Source organism: Gopherus evgoodei, chromosome 11, assembly GCF_007399415.2.
Source record: "Gopherus evgoodei ecotype Sinaloan lineage chromosome 11, rGopEvg1_v1.p, whole genome shotgun sequence".
Classification (NCBI taxonomy): domain Eukaryota; kingdom Metazoa; phylum Chordata; order Testudines; family Testudinidae; genus Gopherus; species Gopherus evgoodei.
In genome coordinates this window covers 7,130,963-7,146,361 of record NC_044332.1, presented here as the reverse complement: position 1 = coordinate 7,146,361, position 15,399 = coordinate 7,130,963, and the positions used below count along the sequence as shown (strand labels likewise).

Below are 15,399 nucleotides of genomic sequence, written 5' to 3'. Positions count from 1 at the left end.
GAACTTTTTTGAGTGTCATTTCCTGTTTGGTCAGCGTGGCAAACTCAGCAGCACAGGTGGCCATGCAGTCCCCCCAGAATCATAGAGCATAGAATATTTCTATGCTCCCCCAATCATCTCCGTCTCTGAGGTTATCGCGGATTAGAAGGTGAAAAAAAATGCACTGGCGATGACATGTTATCTGAGCTCATGCAGTCCTCCCGCACTGATAGGGCACAGCTTAATGCATGGAGGCATTCATTGGCAGAGGCCAGGAAAGAATTAAGTGAGTGCAAAGAGTGGAGTGGTAACAGAACGTCAGTGATTGCATTGGCTACTTGGATCACTGCAATCCCCACAGTAGACTTGCCCAGAACAGCAGTGGTGACGGTGAGCTGAGTACGCTCCATACTTGCCGTGGTCTGGCATCTGCACGGGTAACCCAGGAAAAAAGGCACAAGATGATTGTCTGCCATTGCTTCCACGGAGGGAGGGGCGACTGACAACATGTACCCCAACCACCCACGACAATATTTTTTTGCCCCATCAGGCATTGGGAGCTTAACCCAGAATTCCAGTGGGCAGCAGAGACTGCGGGAACTGTGGGAAAGCTACCCACAGTGCACTACTCCGTAAGTCGATGCTAGCCACTGCAGTGAGGAGGCACTCCGCCAACTTAATGCACTTAGTGTGAACATACACAATCAGCTAAAAATCAACTTTTATAAAATCGACCTCATTGTATAGTGTAGACCTACCCTCAGTGAAGGTCAGTGAGAAGAAGAACATTAAATTAATTAGTCTCAGTTATGATGAGCACCTCTTGAAAACATTAGCTCTGCCCCCCCCCCATCTTCCTTGACATTCTTGTTTAGTTCTGGCTGAATTGCAAACCCCTTCGTGTAAGGAACTGTTTAATCCAAGAGAGAAGTGAAGTGCTGTGTGTCTTGTTTATTTGCAGACGGTGTCCCAGTGTGTTCTTTGCTCTAGCCACTGAAATCTGGAATGCCCTGCAGCTTTCCTCCCTGAGTGATACTGGCTTTCTAGATGTTTTGTCCATTTCACCATGGAACAGATCAGCAAGGGTGTATGTCAGAAACGTGCAAAGCGGGTAATGGCACCCCTGCGAGGGCGGGTAGGGACCGAGGGCTGTGCAAGGGGATGGAGTTTGAGCTATTCCAGTGTCTGGAACGGAAGGGAGCACTTCCCCTCTGTGGCTGGCTGATGAGAGGCCCTGTCTGCGTGACATGTTTTGTTTTGCTTCCTTTTTTTCCCCTTCGTTCCCTGTTTGATAATAGCCCTGTTTTCTGCTCTCTTCTCCCCCCGCTTCCCCCCCCGCACCGCCTCGGTCACCGAATCCTGCAGATACCGGACTCCTAGTGTTCTGGAATGAGCACACCTGAAAAGACATGCTATCTCTGTGCTGATGACTTGTTCTCAGGGGCCAGAGGTTGCAGTGCATCCTGCCTTGACCGCTCACCTGTGCACATCACAAAAGTGCACACACTGTGGTAGGTCTGGCTGTGGCTACTTGCAGGACTGGGATCCCAGAGCAGACCTGAGGTGCCTGCAGAGCTGTATGCAGATGGTCTTACTCAACACCAGCCTGCGCTGTGCTGCACCTCACTCAGCAGAATTCACTCATTTGCTGTGGTGTTGGTTTGTCACGTCTGTGGTTTTACAGGAAGAACAGAATTCATTGCGTGCTGTTACAAGGCTTCCTGACTGTGAAGACGGGTTTTGTTGTCAAACCTCATTAATTAAATCTGCCAAGACTGTGAGTTTGAAATTCCCTCTTTTGCATGTTAAACTATTTTTGACTCTTTTTGGATAGTTTATGATTAAGCCGCTCTCTGCTATACTGAAAATTGTATCCTACCGTTGTGATCATCTAGTCTGACCTCCTGTATGACACAGGCCAGAAACCTGCCCCACAGTAATCACTGGAGCAGATATGATAGAAAAACATCCAGTCTTGATTTAAGCATTGTCAGTGCTGGAGAATCCACCATGATGCTTGGGAAATTGTTCCAATGGTTAATTACTGTCACCATTAAAAAATTACACCACCTTTCCAGTCTGAATTTGTCTAGCTTCCATTTCAGCCATTGGATTGTGTTAGAGCCCATTATTCAATATTTGTTCCACATATTGGTACTTACAGACTGTGATCATGTCACCCTTTGCCTTCTCTTTGGGATTGTAAATACATTGAGATCTTAGAGTCTATCACTGTAAGCCATGTTTTCTAATCCTTTAATCATTCTCATGGCTCTTCTCTGAACCCTTTCTAATTTATTTATGTCCTTCTTGGATTACGGGCTCTGGAACTGGACACACAATTCCAGCAGCGGTCACACCAGTGCCAAATACAGAGGTAAAATAACCTCTCTGCTCCTACTCAAGATTCTCCTGTTTGTGCATTCTCAGGGTTGCATTAGCTCTTTTGGCCACAGCAGCACATCCATCTTCCTTCCTCAGTCTCGGAGTTGTGTTGCGCTATGAAGTAGCGCCAGGTGACTTCAGATTGTGTACACAGTTGTCATGGATCTTACTTTAAGTTAATGCTGGAAGTTTTTATTTGAGTCCCAAGTTCCATTGGAAAACAGCCGTTACATCTGGTGGGTGTCTCAGTGGTGACGAGAGAAGGTATTCTGTTGCTTAGCCGTAAGGAGGGGAAAACTTTCTTTAGGGAGCTCAGGTGAAGGAGGTAATATCTTTTATTGGACCACCATCTTCTGGCTGCAAGAGACAAGCTTTCGAGCTTACACAGAGCTCTTCTTCAGGTGTGGCTATTACACTTCCAGTCGCACACTGCAGAGACAGGTAATGTGTAGACACTAATTGAAAAAATAAGTAGTTGGGCTGGAGACAAGCTGATTGTTTCATGTGCTGTGGCTCTCATTTCTTTATCATCTGGGGGATGGGCTGACCCAGGAATTCAGATGACCAGCCAGCCAGGGAGAAGCGGAGTGCTAGGAGCCTAGGGAAGCTGAATGGGGGTGCGAGGGGAAGTGTGTATTGGGAGGAGGGCAGATGCAAAGGCCAGGAGGGAGGAGCAGAAGGGGAAGTGTCTGGGATTTGGGAAGGAAGGCTGTCACTCTACAGAGGAGAGAATAGAGAAAATCAGGGAGTCAAGGAGAATGCAAGGAGCCAGACGCATCCCTTCACATAGGCGACTTCGCCCTGGAGCTCAGTCAGAAGGGAAACCGCTAATATCAGAAGGAGAGCGCTGATGAGGCTGAAAGCTGTCGGGTGACAATTGTCTTTTCAGGCATGTTGCCTTTAGAGCTGATTGTCATTTACAACACTTTCTTGCCACATAGCTGAAGTACTTGGTTGTTGTACTTGTATTAGGAACTGTTCTACATTGAGGCGTCAGTAGAGGAGGTTTTGGAACAAACTGATGAATTCAATAGTAATAAATCTCCAGGACCAGATGGGATCCAAGAGTTCTGAAAGAACTCAGATATGAAATTTCAGAACTACTAACTGTGGTATGTAACCTATCACTTAAATCAGCTTCTGTATCAGATAGCTGGAGGATAGCTAATGTGATGCAGATTTTTTTTTTTAAAGGCTCCAGCGGTGATCCTGGCAATTACAGGCCAGTAAACCTAACTTCAGTACCAGGCAGTAAAGAACAGCATTATCGGACACCTAGATGAACATGAATGTTGGGCAAGAGTCAACATGGCTTTTGCCAAGGGAAATAATGCCTCACCTGTCTATTGAGGGAGTCAACAAGAATGGGTCACGGGTGAGCCTGTGGATATAGTGTACTTGGACTTTCAGAAAGCCTTTGACAAGGTCCCTCACCAAAGGTACTTAAGCAGAGTAAGCTGTCATGGGATAAGAGGGATGGTCCTGTCATGGATCAGTAACTGTTTAAAAGATAGGAAACACAGGGTAGGAATAAATGGTCAGTTTTCAAAATGGAGAGAGGTAAATAGTGGTGTCCCCCAGGGGTCTGTACTGGGACCAGTGCTGTTCAGCAAACAGTAATTCCTCGCTTAACGGTGTAGTTATGTTCCTGAAAAATGTGACTTTAAGTGAAACAATGTTAAGTGAATCCAATCCCCCCCCCACACACACACACAAGTTTTAAACCAACAGTTTAATACTATACACAGCAATGATGATTGTGTAGCTGGGTTGAGGTGTGGAGTCAGAAGGTGGGATATTTCCCAGGGAATGCCTTACTGCTAAATGATGAACTAGCACTCGGCTGAGCCCTCAAGAGTTAACACATTGTTGTTAATGTAGCCTCACACTCTAAAGGCAGCACAAATGGAGGGAAGGGAGACAGCATGCCAAAGAGAGACGGAGACACACACCGTGTCTGAGAGAGAGATGCGCATTGCCCCTTTAAGTACTCTGACCCCACTCTAAGAACATTGCCTTTTTAAGTAGATCAGCAAGTTGAGACAGCAGCTGCTGTCAGCAAGGTCCCTCTGTCCTGAGCCCTCTCATGTGCCCCCCCCAACTCTCCATGGAGATGGAGAAGTGGGGAACAGGGGGAAGGGGGGACACCCTGACATTAGCCGCCCCCTCCTCCTCAGCAAGCAGGAGGCTCCCAGGAGCAGCTCCAAGGCAGAGGGCAGGAGCAGCACACAACAGTGGGGGAGGGACAGGTGAACTGCCCGGCAACTGATAGCCTGCTGGGCGGCTGCCGCACAGGGAACTTGACAGTGAGGAGCTGATAGGGGGGCTGCCGGTCCACCCTGGTTCAACCCCACCCGCCCGGCTAGCTCCAATGGGCTGCTCGTCCTGCAAGCAGTGGACAAAGCAACGTTATAAGGGAGCATTGCACAACTTTAAACAAGCATGTTCTCTAATTGATCAGCAACGAAACAACATTAACTGTGACAACTTTAAGTGAGGAGTTACTGTATTCATAAATGATCTGGAAAAACGGGTAAATAGTAAAGTGGCAAAGTTTGCAGATAATACAAAATTGCTCAAGATAGCTAAGTCCAAAGCAGACTGCAAAGAGCTACAAAGGGATCTCACAAAACTGGGTGACTGGGCAACAGAATGGGAGATGAAATTCAGTGTTGATAAATGCAAAGTCATGCACATGGGAAAACATAATTTCAACTATATACACAAAATATGAGGTATAAATTAGCTATTACCACTGAAGAAAGTGATCTTGGAGTCATTGTGGATGGTTCTTTGAAAACATCCATTTCATGTGCAGCGGTAGACAAAAAAGCTAACAATGTTAGGAATCATTAAGAAAGGGATAGATAATAAGACATTAAAAATCATAATGCCTCTATATAAAACCATGGTAAACCCACACCTTGAATATTGCATGCAGTCCTGGTCGCCTCCTCTCAAGAAAGGATGTATGAGAACTGGAAAAGATGCAGAGAAGGGGAGCAAAAATGATTAGGGGTATGGAACAGCTTCCATAGGAGGAGAGATTAAGAAAACCGATTGTTCATCTTGCAAAAGAGACAACACATAACACAAGAACCAAGGTTCTCCCAATGAAATTAATAGGCAGCAGGTTTAAAAAAAAAAGAAAGTATTTCCTCACATAACTCTCATGCAACCTGTGGAACCAGTTGCCAGGGGATGTTGTGGAGCCCAAAATTATAACTGGGTGAAAAAAAGGATTGTATAAGTTCATAGAGGGTAGGTCCATCAATGGCCATTAGCCAAGATGGTCAGGGACACAACCCTGTGCTCTGGGTATCCCTAGCCTCTTACTGCCAGAAGCTGGGTGTGGTTGACGGGGAATGGATCACTTGATGATTGCCCCAAACTGTTGATTCCATTGGAAGCATCTGGGTCTGGCCATTGTCAGAAGACCGAACACAGGACTAGATGGATCACTACTGTGACCCAATATGGCCCCCATTGTGTTCTTATGTACAAGCCTAGAAGGAGACATAGTCCCTGTCCAAAGAGCTTGCTGTCTGAGCAATAGCATGTGAAGGTTAGGGAAGGGGCTGATTGCCTGGGTTTGGAACATTGCGAAGGAGTGGCTGTTCTGGTGCAAGGAGGAGGGGACATTGATCCAGGCCTGGCGCTGAGATGGGAGCTGAATGGGTTTGGCAGGAATCTGCAGGGTCTGGAATCACGAGTTAGGCTGTGGGCGAGAGAGGAAGGCTATCGTGTGGGGGATGCTGGATGGAATCGGAGTCTAATGGAGTGTTGTGGGAAGGGGGCAAAGAAGGGGCCTGTAGGTGACAAAAGAGGGGGAGCCAACACCCCACATTACAGTGTGTGCTTGGGGGAGAAGGGAAAGGGTAGATGGCCTGAGAAATCTTCACCCTTTGGAAACCTGATGTCCAAACAAAAGTAAAATGCAAATGTAATAGACATTCTTTAAAAGTGTGTGTATGTTCATTCATAAACAGCTGCTTTGTAACACAAACAAATACATCTATTGTCATGGGGTTTAAAGGTTTATTTCTGGGAGTTGAGCAGTTGGGTTTGTACAAAGTGAACCCTGTTTTGTTCTCCAAGGCGCTAGCTCCACTTGCATTGGTCTCAGCTGAGGTTTTATCCCCCAGGCAGGCTATACTGACATCAATGAATGCTACAGAAAATCACCCACAGACACCTCCAGCTGGCCAGGCTCTGGCGAATTGGAAAGAATGTGCTGATATTAACCAGCAAACTGCAGGGGATGCAAACTCTCTGCTCGTTTTGAGGCAAAGCATGACCCATCCCTGTACCATAGAACCATAGAATATCAGGGTTGGAAGAGACCTCAGGAGGTATCTAGTCCAACCCTCTGCTCAGAGCAGGACCAATCCCAGCTAAATCATCCCAGCCAGGGCTTTGTCAAACCTGGCCATACAGTCCCTAGGGAACTGTGTGTACCTGTGCGGCATGTCTCCTGAGTGCTCCTGCCATGCTGGCAGGGGGAGGACTTCACTAACAGAAAAAACTCTGAGAGCCAAATTCTGTGCTTGTGGTGGGGTGAAAGTCCAGTAACACAGGAAATGCACCCGTCCATGCCAGCAGAGCCTTTGGCCCCTCATCCCAGAGCAGATTTGGAAGGTTTAGCTATACTGGAATCTCTAGTTTGGAATGAGAGATCAACACATCTGGAGATCTCATTTAATATCTATGACAAGGCCCAGCAGAATCACCCAGCTGCACGAGAGGAAAATGCCTTGAATGAGTCATAACACTTGGGATGGCAGCAGTGGCTCTCACTCAGCCGTATGAGAAAACAGTTTTCCAGAGCAGACAGCCTCGTGGTCAGCCTATCTGGAGGAGCTAAGGAAATGAGCTCAGGAATTCTCATCCTTATCCTCTCATCCTTAGGTTTTGAAGATAAAATAAAAAAAGCAAGTTAAAAATCACTTAGAAAAGTTAGATGCCTGCAAGTCACCAGGGCCTGATGAAATGCATCCTAGAATACTCAAGGAGTTAATAGAGGAGGTATCTGAGCCTCTAGCTATTATCTTTGGGAAATCATGGGAGACGGGAGAGATTCCAGAAGACTGGAAAAGGGTAAATATAGTGCCCATCTATAAAAAGGGAAATAAAAACAACCCAGGAAACTACAGACCAGTTAGTTTAACTTCTGTGCCAGGGAAGATAAAGGAGCAAGTAATTAAGGAAATCATCTGCAAACGCTTGGAAGGTGGTAAGGTGATAGGGAATAGCCAGCATGGATTTGTAAAGAACAAATCATGTCAAACCAATCTGATAGCTTTCTTTGATAGGATAACGAGTCTTGTGGATAAGGGAGAAGTGGTGGATGTGGTATACCTAGACTTTAGTAAGGCATTTGATACGGTCTCGCATGATATCCTTATTGATAAACTAGGCAAATACAATTTAGATGTGGCTACTATAAGATGGGTGCATAACTGGCTGGATAACCATACTCAGAGAGTAGTTATTAATGGCTCCCAATCCTGCTGGAAAGGTATAACAAGTGGGGTTCCGCAGGGGTCTGTTTTGGGACTGGCTCTATTCAATATCTTCGTCAATGACTTAGATGTTGGCATAGAAAGTATGCTTATTAAGTTTGCAGACGATACCAAACTGGGAGGGATTGCAACTGCTTTGGAGGACAGGGTCAAAATTCAAAATGATCTGGACAAATTGGAGAAATGGTCTGAGGTAAACTGGATGAAGTTCAATAAAGACAAATGCAAAGTGCTCCACTTAGGAAGGAACAATCAGTTTCACACATACAGAATGGGAAGAGACTGTCTAGGAAGGAGTATAGCAGAAAGAGATCTAGGGGTCATAGTGGACCACAAGCTAAATATGAGTCAACAGTGTGATACTGTTGCAAAAAAAGCAAACGTGATTCTGGGATGCATTAACAGGTGTGTTGTAAACAAGACACGAGAAGTCACTCTTCCAGTCTACTCTGCGCTGATTAGGCCTCAACTGGAGTATTGTGTCCAGTTCTGGGCACTGCATTTCAAGAAAGATGTGGAGAAATTGGCATGTGAGATCTTTACCAAGAGCCTGCTGGTGGTCGTAATCCATTGCAAAATGTATGGACAGAGTGTGTGAAAGGGATTATGTAGCTATACCCAAAACTGTGTTCTCAAGATCTGTGATTGTGTATAGTCCGCTTCACAATGGGGGCCTGTCCACAGGCTCAGCTGAGTGCTGATCAAGGGATTGTGAACTTGAAAAGAAAGAGGCATACAGGAAAAAAACAGCTAACAGGCAGGTGTCCTGGTTAAGAGTAATGATGATGGTTTGTGGTTGGGGTAGAACTGGGGGTACAGAGAGACTCCTGGGATCTTTTTCCACATAGTCACTTTCTCTGGGGTTCCTTGGCTGATGCTGTCAGTGTAGGCTGACTTGGCTATTGCTGGTGCTGGGTCTTATTTATCCCTTCTCTGACCTTTCTCCCCCCACTGCCCCCCAAGCAGGGGGCAACAACCTGTATCAGAACAATTCCCGCCTGTTCTGTCCAAGTGTGGAAAGTGAGTCTAACTGAAGCAGGTCTGAGGGCTTGTCGACATGGACATGTGTGGCAAGCTGGGGTGTAAATCAGCCTCTCACTAGTTTGCCACTCACTAACTGTCCATGTGGACCCTGCTGACAGACACGAACCATGCCCTGTGGTGAAATGGGGGTGGATAAACGCCCCAGGGGCCTGTCAGTGCATGGCAGCAGGGTCTGCATGGGTATTTGGGGCACGGCCGGCTCGGGTGGGCTAGATTTACACCCCGGCTTGGTGCGAGTCAAATGTTTGCACAGACAAGCCCTAAAGGAGGGCTCCCAGATAACTCAATGTCTTCTGTTAAAAAGAAGACTTACTGCACTAAAGAAGGCAGCGCAAGCTCTTGGCACTGAAAAGGGAGGTGTCTCTCTCTCTGGGGGCTTTCTGCAGTGCCACCAGTCTAAGCACTTACTGGTTCCACTCCGAAAAGAGACTTTGTGAAACTGGCACCAGGGGTTCCATGCTTATGGTGACTGAATGAGGCAAATTGTCTCAGTTTACAAGTAAAACTGTTTATTTTCCATCCATCTTGGGATCTGAAAAGCCAAGCTGATTTCTTCCTGCCTCTTACTTAACAGTAAGAACAGTTCTGCTGCCCAAATAATGCTCTTAGTTATACCTGTGAAGTCCCTTTGTCCTCTCATGTTAATCTGTTCCAGGTGGGCCGCCCAGGTGTCAGTGGGGCCATGCAGCTGTAGCGGGAACTCGTGTAACGATTCTGCTGGTGAGGGGTTATCCAGTTCTCTCTCTCTGTTGTGATGGCTGTGTAAGATGGATAGTAAAAAGTAGTTTTAAAGAAACACATACCTCTTATTTGTCCCTTAAGTAAGCAGGTAGGATTATGAATACACACAGGAATTGGACCTGCTGAGAAAGATGCCCTTTTGACATAATCAACTTTCAGAGGAGAACTGCACTTTAGCAAACAGCTCAAGCTACTTTTTTTCAAAGCAAGTGTTTGAAATTGCATTGTGTGTGTGTATGTGCTCAAGAGCAACACACAAAAAGAGGGGAATTCTTCTAGAATTTAGTTTCAGGTTAATTTTAATTTTGACCTTTTTAAAAAAAATGCTAAATTCACTAATTGGTTTTTGGGGGAAGTTATCCAAAATTTGGTATTGCCCCAGGATCTCCCCCCGTCCTGTCTGGTGAATTAATTCAACAGCGAGAGTCCTCTTCATTGCCATTAGATAAAGAAGGCAGTCAAGGGACCAAGAGATTTGGGGACTGGAATCTATTGAGGACTCAGGAGAGCATATGTTAATTGGAGAACCAATGTCTGGGCGTGGAACATGCAGAATGTGCTCAGATTGGGGCCTGGAACATTCTCAAGGGGTTCAGAGGAGTCCCAGAAGTGGGGTAAATGGTAGCAGTGAGCTCTCGGAGTGGAGATACAGTAACTCCTCGTTTAACATTTTTGTTCCTGAAAAATGTGACTTTAAGTGAAACAATGTTTAGCAAATCCAGTTTCCCCATAAGAATTAATGTAAATGGGGAGGTTAGGTTCCAGAGAATTTTTTTTCACCAGACAAAAGACTGTATTATATTTTTTTTGTACATTGTGACAGACCCAAACCAATGGGGAACAGGAGTCTGGTAGAGGTCAAATATACTGGTCACTGGATGAGTAGTTTTCTGTTCCCTGAGTGACCAGAGCAGGGTCTGCACTAGAGTAATCAGGAACCTGCTAGAACCAATTAAGGCAGACAGGCTGATTAGAACACCTGCAGCCAATCAAGGCAGGCTAATCAGGGCACCTGGGTTTAAAAAGGAGCTCACTCCAGTCAGGTGAAGAGGAGCCAGAGGAGAGGAAGTGTGTGTGAGGATAAAGAAGGTGTTTGGAGGAGGCCATGGGGAAGTAGCCGAGGGGGTTGTAGCTGTCATGCAGCTGTTACAGGAGGCACTATAGACAGCTGCAATGCAGAGTGCCCTGGGCTGGACCCCGGAGTAGAGGGCAGGCCCCGAGTTCCCCCCAAACCTCCCAGTGCCTGATCAGACACAGGAGGAGTTGATCCAGACTGTGGGGAAGATCACTGAGGTGAGCAAATCTGCCAATAAGCACAGGACCCACCAAGGTAGAGGAGGAACTTTGTCACAACACACACACACACACACACAAGTTTTAAACAAACAATTTAATACTGTACACAGCAGTGATGATTGTGAAGCTTGGTTGAGGTGGTGGAGTCAGAGGGTGGGATATTTCCCAGGAAATGCCTTACTGCTAAATGATGAACTAGTACTCGGCTGAGCCCTCGAGGGTTAACACATTGTTAATTTGGCCTCACATTCTACAAGGCAGCACAAATGATGGAAGGGGAGACAGAATGTCAGGCAGAGACATACACCCTGTGTGTGAGAGAGAGATGCTCACTGCCCCTTTAAGTACTCTGACCCCACTCTAAGTACATTGCCTTTTTAAGTAGATCAGCAAATTGAGACAGCAGCTGCTTTCAGCAAGCTCCCTCTGTCCTGAACCCTGTCGTGTCCCTGCCCGCTCTATGGAGATGGGGTAAGTGGGGGGCAGGAGGGAGGGGGGCCACCCTGACATTAGCCTCCTCTTCCCCCGCACATCAAGCAGGCGCAGCTCCAAGGCAGAGGGTAAGAGCAGCACATGGCAATGTGGGGAGGGACAGCTGAACTGCCTGGCAATCAGGGCCACCCAGAGGATTCAGGGGGCCTGGGACAAAGCAATTTCAGGGGCCCCTTCCATAAAAAAAATTGCAATACTATAATCTCGTGGGGGCCCCTGTGGGGCCCCTGGGCAGATTGCCCCACTTGCTCCCTCCCCCCCCCATGGGCGGCCCTGGGAAAAATAAACCTTCCGCATCTCAGCACAAACCCAGTTTTGAGAAAATTTCTTTACAAGGTATCACTGGTTCTCAGCACCAGCTAGTGCTAAAAGGCACTAAAGCTCATTAGAAGGCTTGGACAAATATTTTCCATCAAAACTTATTTTGGATTGAAAACTAGGGGTTTTAAAAAGCAGAAAAAAATCACGGACAACGTCTGCTTTCCTTCAAAATTTGTTGTGGTTTTTTTAATTAAAAAGCTGAAATTAGCTGCCAAAACCTGAACATGGTTTGAGGTTTCAGAGGTGTGTGGCCAAATATTTGCTGCTTGCTGCATTTGATTGTTTAAAGAAACAATAACAAAATTCTTCTTAAAAAAAATCCAAAACTTTTGAACCATCTCAGCTTGTGACCAAATGCCTGAGCCCATCCAGTGAGAGATTCTTCTAGGTTTCTAATACTCTTTTGGCTTCCTTGACTCATATCTGTCTCCATAACTTTGGATTCATTTAGGTTAGAAAATAAGAACAGCCATATTGGGTCAAACCAAAGGTCGGTCTGGCCCAGTATCCTGTTTGCAGACAATAGCCAATGCTAAGTGCCCGAGAGGTAGTGAACCTAACAGGTAATGATCAAGTAAGTGTCTCTCTCCTGTCATCCATCTCCATCCTCTGACAAACAGAGGCTAGGGACACCCTTCCTTATCCATCCTGGCTAATAGCCATTAATGGACTTAACCTCCATGCATTTATCTGTTTCCTGGAGACTGGCTCCATGGGGTCCCTCACAAACTGGAGACAGTTACTGTGGGTTTGTCCTTAGTATAGCTTATGTACATACTCCACGAACTGAGCCTTTGAGCTTGTTCCAGAATCTGGGATGAGCCTATGTTGTGAAAACTGAAATGCTCAAAAATAGCACATGCATGTGAATGGACACAGGGTGCTAAAATGAAATTAACTCAGGGTTCTCAAACTGGGGGTCAGGACCCCTCAGGGCGTCACGAGATTATTACTGGGAGTCCCGAGCTGTCAGCCTCCACCTCAAACCCTGCTTTGCCTCCAGCATTTATAATAGTGTTAAATATATAAAAAAGTGTTTTCAGTTTATAGGGTGGGGGGTCACACTCAGAGATTTGCTATGTGAAAGGGGTCACCAGGACAAAAGTTTGAGATCCGCTGAATTAACCCCTCTGGAGCCTCAGGGAATGCAGGGGAGGGGGGTCTCCCTTGGTAGGGTTGGGAATGAGGTAGGTGGTGTAGGATATTGCTCTTCTCATGTGATCCTTCCCCCAGGGGCTAATTTTAAATGAAGCTGCCCTCCCCTGACATGAATCTCCCTATGGCACTGAAATTAAATACAGACTATAATTTGGCATTTGAGAAGTGAAAGGGATGGTAGCCCTAATGGAAAGGCTAACAGCTTGGCTCTTCTGCAAGCCTCAAACTGCTGAGTGAGCTTTAGGGTAGGGAAGGCTGTGCCTCCCAAACAGCCTGGCCCTGCCCCCTATCTGACCCACATCCACTTCCTGTCCCCCGACTGCCTGCCCCCCTCAGAATCCCCAAACCATCCTGCTCCTTGCCTCCTCACTGTCCCTCAGAGACCCCTCATCACCACCCCAGGACCCTACTCCTGCTCCCTGTCCCCTGACTGCCCCGACCCCTATCCACCCCTCCACACTGAGTCCTGACAGACCCCCGGAACGCCCACAATCCAACCCCCCTGTCCCCTGACCGTCACCCCAGTCTCTGCCCCCTCCCTATCCCCTGACTGTCCCCGGGACTCCCTGCCCCTTATCCAACCCCCTGCTGCCCCGGCCCCAGCCTCTTACCCCTGGCTCTTCCCTCACCTGGAGTCTTAGCGCATCCAAGCACATCCCTGAACAGCGCTGCACCGTGGCTCTGGCAGGGTCTGAGCTCCTCCCCGCTCAGAGCCGCGTGGTAAGGGGGCGGGGCTGCAAGCTCCAGCGGGGCCTGAGCTCCTCCCCGCTCAGAGCCGCGTGGTAAGGGGGCGGGGCTGCGAGCTCCAGCGGGGCCTGAGCTCCTCCCCGCTCAGAGCCGCGTGGTAAGGGGGCGGGGCTGCAAGCTCCAGCGGGGCCTGAGCTCCTCCTTGCTCAGAGCCGCGTGGTAAGGGGGCGGGGCTGCGAGCTCCAGCGGGGCCTGAGCTCCTCCCCGCTCAGAGCCGCGTGGTAAGGGGGCGGGGCTGCGAGCTCCAGTGGGGCCTGAGCTCCCTCCGCTGGGCTTGGAGCTCACAGCCCCGCCCCCTTACTGCACGGCTCTGAGCGGGGAAGAGCTCAGGCCCCGCCGGAGCCACGCTGCAGCTGTTCAGGGACACTCCTGGATGTGCTGAGGCTCCTGGAGAGGGGCGGAGGAGGGGTCGGCCCGGGGCTCGGGCAGGAGTCTCAGCCGTTCTCTTGGGGGCCCCTGCGGAGCCTGGGGCAAATTGCCCCACTTCCTCCCCCTACGCCCGGGCAGCCCTGCCAGCAATTGATAGCCTGCTGGGTGGCTGCCACCCAGGAAACTTAGGGGAGCGGGGAGCTGATAGGGGCACTGCAGGTCCACCCTGGTTTGAAGCCCCCACCAGCTCGCTCCAATGGACTGCTCTTCCTGCAAGCAGTAGACAAAGCAGGCAGCTGCCAAACAACGTTAAAAGGGAAGATTGGACAACTTTAAATGAGCCTGATCTGTAACTGCTCAGCAATGTAACAATGAAGCAACGTTAACTGGGATGACCTTTAAGTGAGGAGTTACTGTATGGAGAATAGGTTCCGATTTAACCAAACCAAAAGACTCCTAAAAGAAAGCGGAGAGATGGCCAAAATGCAGTGATTTAGTACTGGCATCCCTGCTGGAGCTCTGACATATGTAGTTACCAGTACAAAATATCTAGCAGAGAGTGTCAAGGGTGGTTTCCTGTGTAAGAATGCGATAGCTATGCTGCGCTTTCAGATAACACAGTGCATTGGCTGTGGTGGAGAGGGAATACAGAAGCACTGTCAGAAGGTGACTGCAACAAAACTCTGTTGTCATCTGATAGAAGAAACTTGTGGATGGACATATCTTAGCATTTGTTTTTAAACAATATTATTTCACTCGAGTTATTTTCAAAGTTTGAAGAATTCATTTCCTTGACCTTTATATTTGTTTGTCAAGATCTCAAATGAGCCTAGCAGTGCATGACTTTTCCTCCCTCTCTAGTGTAGTCTGACAAGGGTAAATGTTGAATATGGAAACTTTAGAGAAAGAAAAAGAAAAATGTATTCTGTATTCAATTAGTTGTAGCCTATTTTCATGGTTTGATGTATCTGTTACAAAAAATACTCTAGAAGTGACATTACATCAGTTCCTTTTCAAACAAAGCATAAATATGGCATTGTTACTATGAAAACTAATATTTTAATTAGCAAACTTACTCAAGCTATGTTTAAAAAATACAGTGGAAAATATGTCTTATTGGAGTAAACTAGTATTTTATGTTCCCTGGAAGTTTTTTAGAGTGTTGCCAAAAGCATGCATTAGGCTATAGCAAATGTACATTTAATTTTTAAATTGATCTCTCATACTTTTTTGTAGCCGAATGGAGAAAAATTGATACTCATAGAAATAACACTGCTTCTTTTCTGTGATCTCCTGGTTAGTGAAAACTAGAATGAAATGCTTGTATTTAGGATATTACGATTTA

The 15,399-nt window shown here is 47.2% G+C and overlaps 1 long non-coding RNA gene across 1 annotated transcript; it reads left to right on the top strand.

Moving 5' to 3' along the window:
- The first annotated feature begins 1,119 nt into the window (after positions 1-1,119).
- On the top strand, positions 1,120-14,440 carry LOC115659633. The gene is made up of 3 exons (XR_004002611.1): positions 1,120-1,130; positions 7,518-7,521; positions 14,274-14,440. It is a non-coding gene; the product is annotated as an uncharacterized LOC115659633 (long non-coding RNA).
- The last annotated feature ends 959 nt before the right edge of the window (positions 14,441-15,399 follow it).